The sequence below is a fragment of the Moschus berezovskii genome, chromosome Y (assembly GCF_049115385.1).
Source record: "Moschus berezovskii isolate FMDL1 chromosome Y, NW_MosBer_1.0, whole genome shotgun sequence".
Classification (NCBI taxonomy): Eukaryota; Metazoa; Chordata; class Mammalia; order Artiodactyla; family Moschidae; genus Moschus; species Moschus berezovskii.
In genome coordinates, this window is record NC_142489.1 from 61238952 (window position 1) to 61254572 (window position 15621).

A 15621-nucleotide genomic window follows, 5' to 3' on the forward strand; every position below is an offset into this window, starting at 1 on the left:
GTGTGGTTGAGGACCATCTATGCATCTCCATTGGTTGGAGCCCTTCAGTTTGGATTGGATTTTTTTCCTATATATTTAAGATATTTAGTCTAAAACCTAGAACTGTGGTCTCTTGGGCTTCTCAGGCATCGAGAGGGTTGGAGATAAGAGTGGCAGTCATAAACCACAAATCCTGCCATAGAGATGCTGACACAAACATCCCTGGCCAATTATCTGTTGTAAAGGGCCAGGTGGCTCCAATGGTTTGGGAGGATTTGTTATCCTCTAGGCTGCCCCATGGCTACTGCAACGTAGTGTTTTGGTTTGGGAATGTTTAGGTTGGCATGGTCACCACAACTTCACAACTTTATGATTTCCCCAAAGCAACAGGAAGCAAAAACTTGGCCACTACCACTTTTCTCCTAAGGAATTAAACATGATGTATGGAAAAGATAAGTGGAGAGGGTTGTGCATTTTCAATGTCAGCCTGTTTTCCCTTGTGCTTATTTTCTTCCACCAGTTCCTGTAAATTATGGTCATTGTAATATTTCCTAGGTCATCTTTAACCATGAAGTAGGAATAAGTATTAACACAGCTGAATTCTAAAGAAAGAATGAAACTCTTAGGGAGCACTAGGACTTTGTGGGAGTAACCAATCGATGGATAAGTGAGTTCTTTGCCAGTTTCCATTCCCTGAAAACTTATGTAAGAAAAGGAGACTTCTTTTGGTATTGACAGATGCTTTTCAAGAGAAGCACGTATATTGGTTTGCTAAAGCTGCCATAACAGTGTCCTATACCAGGGAGCATCGGGAAATGTATTCCAAACTTCTGAGGTTCAAGGTAGTAATTAAAGTCAGGTGATTTGTTTTCACCTGAGACCTCTTTTGGTTTTTTTACCGGCCATTTTCTGGCTTTGTCGTCACATAGTAATGTTTCTGTTTTGTCTCTGACTGATCTGCTTTTCTAATAAAATGCCAATCGTATTAACTCAATTACCAATCTAGAGGTTCTATTTCCAAATAGGGTCAGAAAGAACTATAATTTCCTCACAGTTTCACTAAATATAAAGTACAGAGAGATAGAGCTTTAACATACAGATTTCGAGAGAAAACAACTCATTGTATCATATTGAGTCTCTTCTTTCCATTTGGTACTACTGTATATGCATCTGTTTACCATGTTCACCCCAGTAGACAGAACTCCTGAATGTAGATAGCAGCTGGTTAAGAAAAATGGGTTGTGCAGGGGTAATATAGATGAAACCAAATTTCAGTTTTTGTTTGTTTGCTTGTTTGTTAACCAATCTAGAAATCCTCACCACAAAGACATATGGGAAGGAAAACTGTTCTGTTTGTGAATGAATGCTAAGCCATAAGATGATGCTCATGATAAGGAAACTTCTAAAAAATTGTAAAGACAAAAACATATACTCTATATGTTTATGCTAGCAAATCAGTTCATTACAGAATTTTGAAACTAACAGGTAGACTTAATGACAACATTTTTTCAGTTTGTCTAGATTCACCTGGTAATTGGGGTAACCATCAGCCTCTCGTAGTTTGTTTTGCATAGAAGAATACATCTTCTCATACTTTCATGAAAGAGTGTTGGTTTGAATGTGGTTTCAGATAGTCAATTACGTTCTAAAATCTTGAGAGATAAGGTGTTATGTTACTGTTACCAAATAGCCATGTGCCCAGCATAGCTAGGCTAAGCAATATCAGAATATAAGTGTTTAAAACCAAGTTGTTTTTATTGCAGGGCTATTTTTGTTGTAAGAAATTGGGTGTGTTAAGGGCTTCCCTGGTGGCTCAGAGGTTAAAGCGTCTGCCTCCAATGCGGGAGACCCGGGTTCGATCCCTGGGTCGGGAAGATCCCCTGGAGAAGGAAACGGTAACCCACTCCAGTATTCTTGCCTGGAGAATCCCATGGACGGAGAAGCCTGGTAGGCTACAGTCCACGGGGTCGCATAGAGTCGGACACGACTGAGCGACGAAAGGGACGGAACGGATACTTTTGAAAAACGCTAACAGGCCTGGCGTGCTGTGATTCATGGGGTCGCAAAGAGTCTTGCAATACTGAGCGTCTGAGCTGAATTGAACAGAACCTGTCCCAACCACTTACAGCAAAGCCCATGTACAGGAAAGTTGAGGGAAGGGTGTGATTAGCTGTTGCAACCATCTTCCTGTAGACCCTCTGTTCTTGAGGTAAAGTCAGGGTCAGGTAACTGTGTTCCTGTAAACCTCCACAGAAATAAATATAATTCCCTATGCTGAAAGGAAAGGGGCCCACGTTTGACTTTCACCTTCCACGGTCCTGGTTAGGAGGAGTGTGTCCCTGTGCATGCTGGCTCTCTGTCTGGAAAACGTATCCAGCACCCATTCTTGGTCCTGCCACAAGTGCCCACTCCCAGCTGAGGAGGTATCTCTCAGTTCTCTCTTCCTTCCTCTTACCAAGATCCTCATACAATACCTACACATCTTCAATTAGGAAAACATGTGCCCAGTATGCAGTTGGCCTTCAGTCTTCTCAGTTTATCCAAATGGGACACCAGATCCCACAGACAGTGACCCACGCAAATTGCCACGACCATAGGTCATGAATGTGGGGTTGGGGAACATTGGCTATTACTTTGAAACCTGGACCAAGTCCGTGAGTGTCTTTAGCAAGGACTCTGAACCTCTGCAAGACACAGTCTGTTTTGAAACTCTGCTGCTCGCTACTCAGCCCAAAGCCAGAGAACATGGAGGGTTGCAATACATCTTTCACTACACTCTGCTGAGAAGTTTGTTGTTGGTGAAGTTGGACTTCAAACTTCGCTTATGTTCCTGTCTAAGGGCTGCCATTCCATGTCCATCCTGCCTCTATTACAGTCTTCTGTGTTGAGATCATTCAACCTGTGACTAAAAGTTGGTAATCTGGATCATCGTGGTCCATTTCCACTAGCTCAGAAACCACACTCCATTCTCTGTTTCTATAATTCAGGTATTTTAACAGCATTATGGTATTATCAAAATTTTGCTTCTTCTATCTTAAGCACTTTACCTAGCATAATGTCCTCAATAACATATATAGTGCAAACAGGGCTATTGTTAATTTATTCTTTGATGGAGGTATAGTTGATGCACTGTTTTTAACCAATTTTTACTAAACTATAGTGAAAGTGAAGTCACTCAATCGTATGCAACTCTTCCCGACCCCATGGACTGCAGTCTACCAGTCTCCTCCGTCCATGGGATTTTCCAGGCAAGAGTACTGGAGTGGAGTGCCATTCCCTTCTCTTATAGTTATTGAACTATAGTCTCTTTAAAATTTTGTTTGTTTTAAGTAAGTCAAAGTGAATCAATTTCATCTGTACATATTCATTTTTTTATCCATTTTCCACTTACGGCATGATAAAGCAATAAATAGAGTCCTTTCTTCTTTTGCATTTTTTTCAAACTGTAATTTTTATTTTATCGGGAGTATAAATGCTATATAATACTGTGATGATTTCTGCCATTTATCAACATTAATATGTCACAGGTATTAATGTGTCCTTTCCATCGTCAAGCCCCTCCCACGTCCATCTCTACCCTATTCTTGGTTGTTCCAGAGCACTAGCTTTGGATGATCTACTTCAAGCTTCAGGAAACCTAAATGATGATTTTCCTGCATTATATTTGTAATAATCTATATTTCACATGAGAAAATATGGGTGTAGATTTCTCTATGTGAAATGAGAAATCTGTGTTTCATGTTTGAAAATCTTCTTATATATGTCTTTTATCATATTTTGAATCTTGTATGTTTCACATATGGATAAAGGTACACACATTTTTCCTTCCTCAATATGGAACTCTAGATACTTCATATGTGAAAATTGTGTCTACATTTTCCTGGTTGAATTGTAAAATTGTGTATATCCTATATAAACATCGCAATCAAGTTTTACTGATATGAAAGATGTAATTAAGATATGGGAAAGCAATATGGGTTCAGAATTAGCTCTATTTCAAAATTGAAATTCTGGCCACCACTATTTCTTCATGAAATATGAAAGTCTTTGTATTGCTCATTTATATCAAAACAACAATTTTTTTCCCCATGAAGTACGAACATATTTGTATTTCTCATGTATGTCTAGATAACGATTTCCCCCATGAAATTCTCTATAGGTCACATATAAAAATCTAGGAAGTAATCCTTCTTCATGGAAGTTGGAATTCTCTAATTTACATCTGAAGATCAGAATGGAAAATTTCCGAGGAAATAAGGAAATCTCTCTATTTATATGACCCACTGGTATTTCAGTTAATGAAACACCTGTGTTCCCTTTTTGCATTGGTGTCCCTTTGCCTGGAGCTAACAGATTTTGGGCCAGGTTTTCCAGGATGGTTTGGTTAGGGGGTACGTGTGGGGACCAGACAGAGAGCCAAGGGAAGTGATATACTCCTTCCTCAGAGATTGACTGCATTCCTGACACCGCTGTAACCCATGGCACAAGTTTTTGGACGGACTCTGCAGCAGCTGACCGAAGGTCAGGTCAGTGTGTGCGCCACCCAACCCCACTCCCTGCCCAGGACTTGCGGTTTGAGTCCAAGTTGAGCACCTCTGACCCTCAGGGATACCTTCTCTCACCAGAGTGGACTCCTCAGTACAGGCAGTCACACACTGCCCCAGAGGCAATTTAAGGCTTGAGGAGGGTTGCAGAATCAGGTTCCTAATCCTTGATTTGGTTTGTTACTGGCCCTGCTGTCCCACTCACTGCTCAGGCTCTTCTCCATTGTTGCTCACTGAAACAGTTTCTGAGGGCTCACCACAACTTTGTCTTGAGCCAGTTTTGGCAACGGGGTCACTGCTGCCAGATTGCCCATTATTACAAGGGGGTTGTTCCTGTGAGAAAAGGCCTGTCGATTCCATTTGATTTTTTCATGATAGGGTGTGGAGGTCAGGGTGTAGAAGTGAGTCCCCTGTCACCAACATATTATACAGGTGTGATGTCACAAGGCTCTGGGACAAGCATGTTTCACATTCCCTGCTCATAGGTTGTAGGCAAGAAACCAATTAGTGGGGAATGGCTGAGCTTAGGGGAACCTGCTGTGCTTTGGTGTCTAGTTCCTTTGCAGTTCTGTGCCAATACCAGTGCCACATGGAGAGTGAGACCAGAGGAAGGTGGGAGCACCCCTGGACCAACCTGAATCTGCTTAGTTGTGAGTGTGGGTTTGCAAGGTCCATGGGGCTCTGGACCCGCTGGTATGCTGGATCCATCTGGGAATGTTTCACGGACAAGTTGGCACATCGGGTGAGGAGGCTACTCTTAGGAAAGCAGGGCCCTGAAAGAGCAAGTGGTTCGGGAATTAGGTAAGAGTTCCAACTGCTGGTTGAAGACCTTACACTGAGGAAGTTCAAGTAATGGCAGAGGGGGAGCAGGAGCAGGAGTACTCCCAGGCGTATTAGCAGGACCTGGGGGAGTAAGGCCAGGAACATCCAAGGACAAGAGTCTAGAGTGACCAGCCCCCACTGGAATTACAGAAGGTGTTGGTGGCCCTACAGGTGGAGCTGAGCTCTGAGAATGAGAAAGACCCCAAAGCCTATCTTTGGCTCCAGAGGAAGGGCAATCAGAGGAGAAGGCATCCTTTTAATCAGAGAATTGCCATCATCCAGGGCATCGCTGACTTCCGGGCCAATGTCGTGTATTCACTGCCATTTCTTGGGGGTCAGTTGCTCAGGAGGAGTAGAAAGAACAGGAGCAGGAGAGGGCCGGGGGTGACAGCACCGGTCAGGAGACGGGAGCCAAGTGAATTGGGGGCTCTGGGAATTGCGATCTCCAAAGGCACAGTGCCAGCACAGCCTGGGAATCACTACACCTGTATGTCTGAGCAAATGACTATAGGAGAGTCCTTTCGGCTTGCATTTGAATAGAAGCCATACAGTTTGGCAGGGAAAGCATGTCACAAGTGACCAGAGGCAGTGTACCAGAGTAGAGTTTCCAGGGAGTTATTCTTGAAATTCTGGGTTATACAGGAAAGTAGTAGGGTGTTGCAAGGTCAGATTGCTCTGTTAAAACAACTGGAAACTCCAGAATGAGGTGACTGTTAAGGGGTATCTCATTAGCATCAGTTGTAAGAGAAAGCTCTATGGATGTCAAGGGTAGGGACAGAAAGGCGTGGGTTTAATTTGCCAGATGATTTTGGTCCATCTTTCATACTCCTTTTCCTACATGATACCGAGCATCTCATTCCACTACAACTCTGCTGTACTCAGGATTTGAAAAGTTGCTTATGAGATACAGTGAAAAATACTGGGATTTGTGGCCTGGGGAGTACAGGAATTCAATCTGTGGCCACTTAGGATGCTTCATCATGCAGTGCATCTGTGTAATAAGGTTTTATTTTGTGTAATAAGAGTAAAAAAGAGATAATGAAAGGTTCTGACATAGACATTAGAAGGGGACAGAAAGAGTGTCCCCTTGTCTCTCTAGTCAAAGTTTATATAAGTACTAACAGGATGCTAATTAGAGAAAGAAAATGTCTCAAAACTCATAGATCCTCACCCACAGCATACAATTTGAGATAACTTTGGCACAATGTGTTTTGTTCTAAGGCATAAAATGGCTTAGATTTCCCAGCAAATACATCATCATTATCATATCTTAAGAGAAACTTTATGTTAGACAAACATTGTGCTTTGTCAAGTAGGTTATGAATCTTAGGCAGAACTGTCTTGAAAAAGACAGAGCAAAGGGAAAGTGCATAGTTCATTAACATAGCTTAAGAAAAACTTTTCCTTATGAAAAAGGCAATGGTTGGATTAAGACCTGAGAAAAGTTAAGTTCAGTTCTAAGCAGGTGTCCGCATGGCAGCACAGAATTTTAAAAGAAACCTCCTTTTAAATCTGTATAGAGAAGGGTAAACAATCTGAAATTTATAGTTTGTTTCCTTCTGCCACTTAAGAGAGAGATAAAAATTGTCTGATACTTGTGGCCTATTTCTCCCATTTGAAGACCACTGGTCTTCTTGCCTGTTACCCTCTAAGGTTTGATGATAATGCAAACAGTCACTGTCATTGCTAGAGCAGCCGAAAATTTTTCGAATGGTTCTCAGGCAAAAATTGAAGGATCTAGCTGGAGTGCAGATGTGGGATCAAACTGAGCCTCCACAGAATTGGCAATTGGTGTGGAGAAATTGCCAGCGAACAGAGCGCCTCAGCGTCCCACGAGCCCTGTGCGGACTTTGCTCGTTTCCTAGAAGATCATGATTAAGAATCTATGTCCGAAACCATTTCAGTACTAACTGAGGGAGAAGGTTCCTCCATGAGAGGTAGGCCAAGTGGGGAGACTGGAGGCTGGGCAATGACATTTCTGTTTACAGGAATGTGGGTCATTTATTAACCCTATGGAGAAACTGATCCTCCATGGACCACAGAGTGACACCAGGGCATAAGGGAATCAGGATGAGCCAGAAGTGTGAAGAACTATGCACTAGGGAAGACTGAGATAGATGAAGCACCTTAACCAAATTCAGTACTCAGATGGCAAAATGACTCAGTTTCACTGAGCCTCTCTGCTGTCATTCAATGGCCAACAACCCCACCCAGAGTCTTGAATTAAATTTGGGCTCAGCTACTATTCCTCTTGAAAGCCCCTTTTCACAAAAGTTAGTGTTTCAAATTGTACAAACAGAAACAGTGTCAGACTTTATTTTTTGGGGGCTCCAAAATCACTGCAGATGCTGATTGCAGCCATGAAATTAAAAGACGCTTACTCCTTGGAAGGAAAGTTATGACCAACCTTGACAGTATATTAAAAAGCAGAGACATTACTTTGCCAACAAAGGTCCGTCTAGTCAAGGCAATGGTTTTTCCCGTGGTCATATATGGATGTGAGAGTTGGACTGTGAAGAAAGCTGATCGCTGAAGAACCGATGCTTTTGAACTGTGGTGTTGGAGAAGACTCTTGAGAGTCCCTTATACTGCAAGGAGATCCAACCAGTCCATTCTAGAGGAGATCAATCCTGGATGTTCATTGGAGGGACTGATGCTAAAGCTGAAGCTGCAATACTTTGGCCACCTCATGCGAAGAGTTGACTCACTGGAAAAGACTCTGATGTTGGGAAAGGTTGGGGGCGGGAGGAGAAGGGGACGACAGAGAATGAGATGGCTGGATGGCATCACCGACTCTGTGGACATGAGTTTGAGTGAACACCGGGAGTTGGTGATGGACAGGGAGGTCTGGCGTGCTGTGATTCATGGGGTCGCGGAGAGTCGGACACTACTGAGCGACTGAACTGAACTGATGACCCACATTCCACAGTTGGTTTCTCTTTTTTGATTGCATTTAACCTGTAATTTCCTTTGCATCTGTCTCACATCCCCAATCCTTCTGAGATTACTGGCCTTTGTGCAATACAACGGTGAATAACCTTTTTATTAATTTATTTCGTGAAATTGGAGGGTAATTACTTTACAATATTTTAATGTTTTTTTTTGCCATGTATCAAGATTAATCAGCCCTAGGCATACTGGTGTTGCACACACACACACACACAATTCCCGAATCCCCTCCCAACTTCTTGCCCACTCTCTCTCTCTGGGTTATCCCAGAGCACGAAGTTAGGTCTCCAGCTTTCTGTGTCAAACTCACACTGGTCATTTATTTCACATTCATATGGTAATGTCTATATTTCTGTGCTAGTCTCTCAAATCTTATCCCACCCTCGCTTTATCCCTCTCAGTCCAGAAGTCTATTCGTTAGGTCCGACTCTTATAGTATGCCTTGCATATAGGATTGTCAGTACCATCTTTTTAAATTCCAAATACATACATTGATATTCAGTAATCGTCTTTCTGTTTCTGACTTAACTCTGTAAATGAGGCTCCGTATTCATCCACATCATTAGAAGTGAGTAAAACGCTTTCACGATTACAGCTGAGTGAAATATACGAGCTGAGTATGTAGATCACATCTTCCTTATCCATTCATCTACTATTATGTCTACATTTTGCTGCATGAAGTTTTGAAATTCTGTAGAAAATCAATGTGTCCTTTCTCCTACATTAAATATGATATTCTCAGTATTTCCTTGATCTAAATGAGTTCAGATTTTATCACATATTCACATATAATATAAAATCATTTCTAATTCAACTCTGACAAACTCGATGCAGTTTTTCCCTCATGAAATATGGAACCTCTGAGGTTCATTCGTGAAAATGGGTGGAGATAATCTTACCAGAATTTTGGAATCATCTAAATTTCACATATAAATTTAAATCACACCTTTTCTTTCTTTCTTTTTTTCTTAATTAGATATTTTATTTATTTTTCTAAATTTATTTATTTTAAATGGAGACTAATTCCTTTACATCATTTTACTGATTTTGCCATACATTGACTTGTAACTGCCCCAGGTGTACACGTGTTACCCATCGTGAACCCACCTCTCTCCCCATCCCATCCTTCTGGTTCATCCCAGTACACCAGCCCCGAGCATCCTGTTTCATGCATCGATCCTGGACTGGCGATTTATTTCCATATGATACTATACATGTTTCAATGTCATTCTCCCAAATTAACCCCCCCCCCGTGCCCTCTCCAACAGAGCCCACAGACTGTTCCATACATCTGTGTCTCTTTTGCTGTCTCGTATACAGGGTTATCATTATCATCTTTCTAAATTCCATATATATGTTTCAGTATACTGTATTGGTTATTTTCTTTGTGGCTTATTTCACTCTGTATACTAGGCTCTAGTTTCATCCACCTGTTTCATGAAATAAGGTATGCTTTATATGTCATATATTTCCATCTAGGTGTTAATGTATCTAACTTAAATATGGGGTTCTCTGTGTCTCACATACTTAATTTTGCAAGCAGAGTTTCCTACATGCAATATGGAATTCTCTATATTTCACACATATTCACTTTAATTCACATGCCAAGGAGATTTTGACATGGAAATTTTGGAATTTTGTTCCTTTCTCATATGAAAATCAAACTACAGAGTGTGCAGTAAGACATAAAGTTTGAGTGCAGATTTGTCCATGAAATATGGAACATTCTATGTTTCAATATGGAAATCTTGCATCAGATACACGTATATGAAGTAGAGAATCCTTGTATTTGAGAAAAGAAATCTGGACACCAACTTTTCACCTCTTGCCATGCCAGATGCTCTATTTCCCACATAAATAGCTGGGTGTTGATATTCCTTTCTGAAATGTGGAATTATCTGTACTTCCCTTATTAAAATATGAACCCAGGTTTAATTTTTGAATTGGGAATGGTTTATAGTCTACATTTGAAATTATGGGTGCTGTTATTCATAAATTAAATATGTAATGAGAAGGAATACTCTATGTATAACAGTTGAAATTTTAGGCATGGATTTTCCTTCATGAAATATGGAACTCAACACAGTGGAAGCCTTTCCCAGCATCAGAGTCTTTTCCAGGGAGTCAACTCGTCGCATGAGGTGGCCAAAGTATTGCAGTTTCAGCTTCAGCATCAGTCCCTCCAATAAACACCCAGGATCGATCTCCCTTAGAATGGACTGGTTGGATCTCCTTGCGGTACAAGGGACTCTCAAGAGTCTTCTCCAACACCACAGTTCAAAAGCATCAATTCTTCGGCGATCAGCTTTCTTCACAGTCCAACTCTCACATCCATACATGATCACGGGAAAAACCATAGCCTTGACTAGACGGACCTTGGTTGGCAAAGTAATGTCTCTGCTTTTTAATATACTATCAAGGTTGGTCATAACTTTCCTTCCAAGGAGTAAGCGTCTTTTAATTTCATGGCTGCAATCAGCATCTGCAGTGATTTTGGAGCCAAAAAAAAAAAAAAAAAAGTCTGACACTGTTTCCAGTGGGACCACAAATCGGCGATTACATCAAGAAAAATAAAGAAGCTCACAATTTCTGCTGTGTTGTTTTGTATGTTTATACTGGGAAGCAGGTGTGGAGGGTTTGAGGAGTCATTAACAGTAAATCAAGTGATATGAGGCTCTCAAAGCCCTCCCTGTGGATACCAAGTGGCCTAATCTTTGATGAAACATGATTGGTCAGAAACGGAAGACCTGTCTAGAACACAAAAATTCCATGCCCGAGGAATCTGCCACTTCTGGGTCAAAGTTGTGGGCCCATTGGTTGCTTGTGGCATCCATTTTATCTGGGCTATGTGAAAAAGAGTTGCAGATCTGGAGGCATGGATGCAAACTATAGTTACTGAATAAGGGGTGTGGCTGCAATCCTGCCAATCAGTTCCTGATTTATGGGTGATGTCCCTGTTGTTCTGATGAGCACAAATTGATATTTGGTCTTTCCTTGAAGCTCTCTTAATAAGAATTGCTAATTGTCATTAGCACCAGGGACAGACTCTTCAGAAAAATGGGTTGTGTGCTACACAGAATCTGTCCAAAACACTAAGTGAATTTGGGGGTGAGGTTGTTGGGATTTCAAAGTGCTCATGCTAGTCCTAGCGAGAAGGCTGTGTTTTCCAGGAATAAGCTAATTTTCAGGAGTCCAAGATGAATGTCCATTCTAAAGGAGATCAGTCCTGGGTGCTCACTGGAAGGACTGGTGCTAAATCTGAAACTCCTATACTTTGGCCACTTCATGTGAAGAGTTGACTCAATGGAAAAGATTCTGATGCTGGGAGGGATTGGCGGCAGGAGGAGAAGGGGACGCCAGAGAATAAGATGGCTATTCAAAAGCATTAATTCTTTGGCGATCAGCTTTTTCACAGTCCAAATCTCACATCCATACATGACAATAGGAAAAACCATAGCCTTGACAGGACGGACGTTGGTTGGCAAAGTAATGTCTCTGCTTTTTAATATGCTATCTAGGCTGGTCATAACTTTCCTTCCAAGGAGTAAGCGTCTTTTAATTTCCTGGCTGCATTTAGCATCTGCAGTGATTTTGGAGCCCAAAAAATAAAGTCTGACACTGTTTCCACTGTTTCCCCATCTATTTCCCATGAAGTGATGGGACCACATGCCATGATATTCGTTTTCTGAATGTTGAGATTGAAGCCAACCTTTTCCCTCTCCTCTTTCACTTTCATCAAGAAGCCTTTGAGTTCCTCTTCACTTTCTGCCATAAGAGTGGTGTCATCTGCATATCTGAGGTTATTGATATTTCTCCCGGCAATTTTGATTCCAGCTTGTGCTTCTTCCAGCCTAGCGTTCCTCATGATGTACTCTGCGTATAAGTTAAATAAGCAGGGTGACAATATACAGCATTGATTTACTCATTTTCCTATTTGGAACCAGTCTGTTGTTCCATGTACAGGTCTAACTGTTGCTTCCTGACCTGCATTTCCACCTAAAGAAACAGAAGACTTATACAGAAAACTGTAAAACACTGGTGAAAGAAACAAAATAGGACAGTAATAGATGGAGAAATATACTGCGTTCGTGAATTAGAAGTTAAATATTGTGAAAATGTGCATACTGTTTAAAGTAATTTATACATTCAATGCAATCCCTATCAAGCTACTAACTGTATTTTTCACAGAGCTAGAACATATAATCTCACAATTTGTATGGAAATACAAAAAAACCTCGAAAAGCCAAAGCAATCGTGAAATAGAACGGAACTGAGGGAATCAACCTGCTGGACTTCAGGCTCTACTACAAAGCCACAGTCATCAAGACAGTATGGTACTGGCATAAAGACAGAAATGTAGATCAATGGAACAAAATAGAAAGCCAAGAGATAAACCCATGCACCTATGGACACCTTATCTTTGATAAAGGAGGCAAGAATATAAAATGGAGAAAAGACAGTCTCTTTAACAAGTAGTGCTGGGAAAACTGGTCAGGCACTTGTAAAAGAATGAATCTGGAACACTTCCTAACACCATACACAAAATTAAACACAAAATGGTTTAGAGAACTAAATGTAAGACCAGAAACTATAAAACCCTAGAGGAGAACATAGGCAAAACACTCTCCGACATAACTCACAGCAGGATCCTCATGACTCACCTCCCAGAATGTTGGAACTAAAAGCAAAATAAACAAATGGGACCTAATTAAAATTAAAAGCTTCTGCACAACAAAGGAAACCATTAACAAGATGTAAAGAAAGCCTTCAGAATGGGAGAAAATAATAGCCACTGAAACAAGTGAAAAAGAATTAATCTCCAAAATATACAAGCAGCTCCTGTAGCTCAATTCCAGAAAAAAATAAAATAAAGACACAATCAAAAAATGGGCCAAGGAACTAAACAGACATTTATCTAAAGAAGACATACAGATGGCTAAGAAGCAAGTGAAAAAATGCTCAACATCCCTCATAATCAGAGAAATACAAATCAAAATCACAGCGAAGTACCATTGCACACCAGTCAGAATGGCTGCTATCCAAAAGTCTACAAGGAATAAATGCTGGAAAGGCTTTGGAGAAAAGGGAACCCTGTTACACTGTTGGTGGGAATGCAAACTAGTATAGCCACTATAGAAAACATTGTGGAGATTCCTTTAAAACCTGGAATTAGAATTGCCATACGATCCAGCAGTCGCACTCCTGGGAACACACACTGAGAAACCAGAACTGAAAGAGACACATGTATTCCAATGTTTATTGCAGCACAGTTTATAATAGCCAGGTCATGGAATTAACCTAGATGTCCATCTGCAGACCAATGGATAAGACAGCTTTGGTATATATACACAACGGAGTATTACTCAGCCATTAAAAAGAATACAATTGAATCAGTTCTAATGAGGTGGATGAAAATGGAGCCTATTATACAGAGTGAAGTAAGCCAGAAAGAAAAGCACCAATACAGTTTATTCATGCATATATATGGAATTTTGAAATATGGTAACGATAACCCTGTATCAGTTCACTTCAGTTCAGTTCAGTCGCTCAATCATGTCCAACTCTTTGTGACCCCATGAATCACAACACGTCAGACCTCCCTGTCCATCACCAACTCCCGGAATTCACTCAAACTCATGTCCATCCAGTCGGTGAATCCATCCAGCCATCTCATTCTCTGTCGTCCCATTCACGAGACAGCAAAAGAGACACAGGTATAAAACAGTCCTTTGGACTCTGTGGGAGAGGGATGATTTGGGAGAATGACATTGAATCATGTGTATTTTCATATGTGAAGTGAATCACCAGTTCAGGTTCGAAGCATGATGTAGGACGTTTTTGGCTGGTGCACGGTGTTGAGCCGGAGGGAGTATAATGGGAGGAGAGATGTGGGGGGGGGGGGTTCAAGAAGGGGAACTCATGCACAGTGGGGGCGGATTCATGTCAATGTACTGCAAAACCAATGCAACATTGTAATTAGTGACCAATAAAAATAATAATAATAAATAAAAATAAGTAAAAGAATTAATGTGCAAGTAAAATTACATCCAAGCAATAAACAATAAAGGAACCCTCGTGGCTTTACTAATAGTAGACAAATAAGTCTTTTAAGCAAAAATGTTTTGAGACAAATGGCATTCAATATTATTATACAACAGTTTTTAAATTTGTTTTAGTTGTAGTATAATTAAAGTATTGTAGTGGATTTTGCCCTTCATTGATATGAATATGCCATGGGATTAAATATGTTCCCAATCCTGAGCCCCCCTCAGGATTAAGTCTGGCGGAGGAAAACACAATTCTCAAGTTTTTGGCTGTGCATTTTTCTCAATCAGTAGAACAAATTCCAGGATTTTAAAATAAGTGATCCTTGTACAGCACCTCAACTTTCAAACTACATGTCTAATTTCCTACTTAGGATAGTCCTGAATATCAGAGGCTTACTGTTAGGTACTAAAATTTGAAGGAATTCATGTTTCTATAAATTGGTGACATCAACTGATAATCCTTCTTTACTTTTAGAAAAAACAAATGGAGGGAGGGAAGAAGATGGTGGAGGAATAGGATGGGGAGACCACTTTCTCCTGAATACATTCATCAAAAGAACATTTGAACACTGAGCAAATTCCACAAAACAACTGAATGCTGGCAGAGGACATCAGGCACCCAGAAAAGCACCCCATTGTCTTCTAAAGAGTTGGGAAAAAACAAAAGATAAAAAGAGAGACAAAAGAGGTAGTTTTGGGAGCTCCATCCTGGGAAGGGAGGCAAAAAAAAGAGAGAAGTTTCGAACACCAGGAAGCACTCTCACTTGTAAGTCTGTGGTGAGCCTTGGAACCTCAGAGGCAACATAACCGGGAGGAAAAAGAAAGAAATAATCAAAACCCACAGATTACTCTCCCAATGGTAACTCCTAGCAGAGAAGCAATGCAGAAGCCTGCATCCACCAATAGCAAGTCGGGGCTGGGCAAGGATGTGCAGGCTGCATTGCGGACCTGGCCTGAATATCTCAGGGCAATCTGAGAGCTAACTGGAGATAGAAAAGCAGACTGTGGTATAGCTACCCCAGAAAAAGGCAAAAAGCCCAAACCTAAGACTCCGCCAGACCTGCTCACAGAACAAAGGACTGAGCAGAACTAGCTAGCTGCGAAAACCTATCCCCCACTGAGACAGGCAGGGGAGGGCAATCAGAGCCAGAAGTGGGCAATGGTGTCCCCAGAAAAGCGTCTGATTCCAAACTGCAGGCAGGTTTCATTGCTGGCCAGGACTCCTTGGGTTTCTGGCTGGTTGACATATGCCTGAGAAGGTGCACTGGTTGTACACCCAG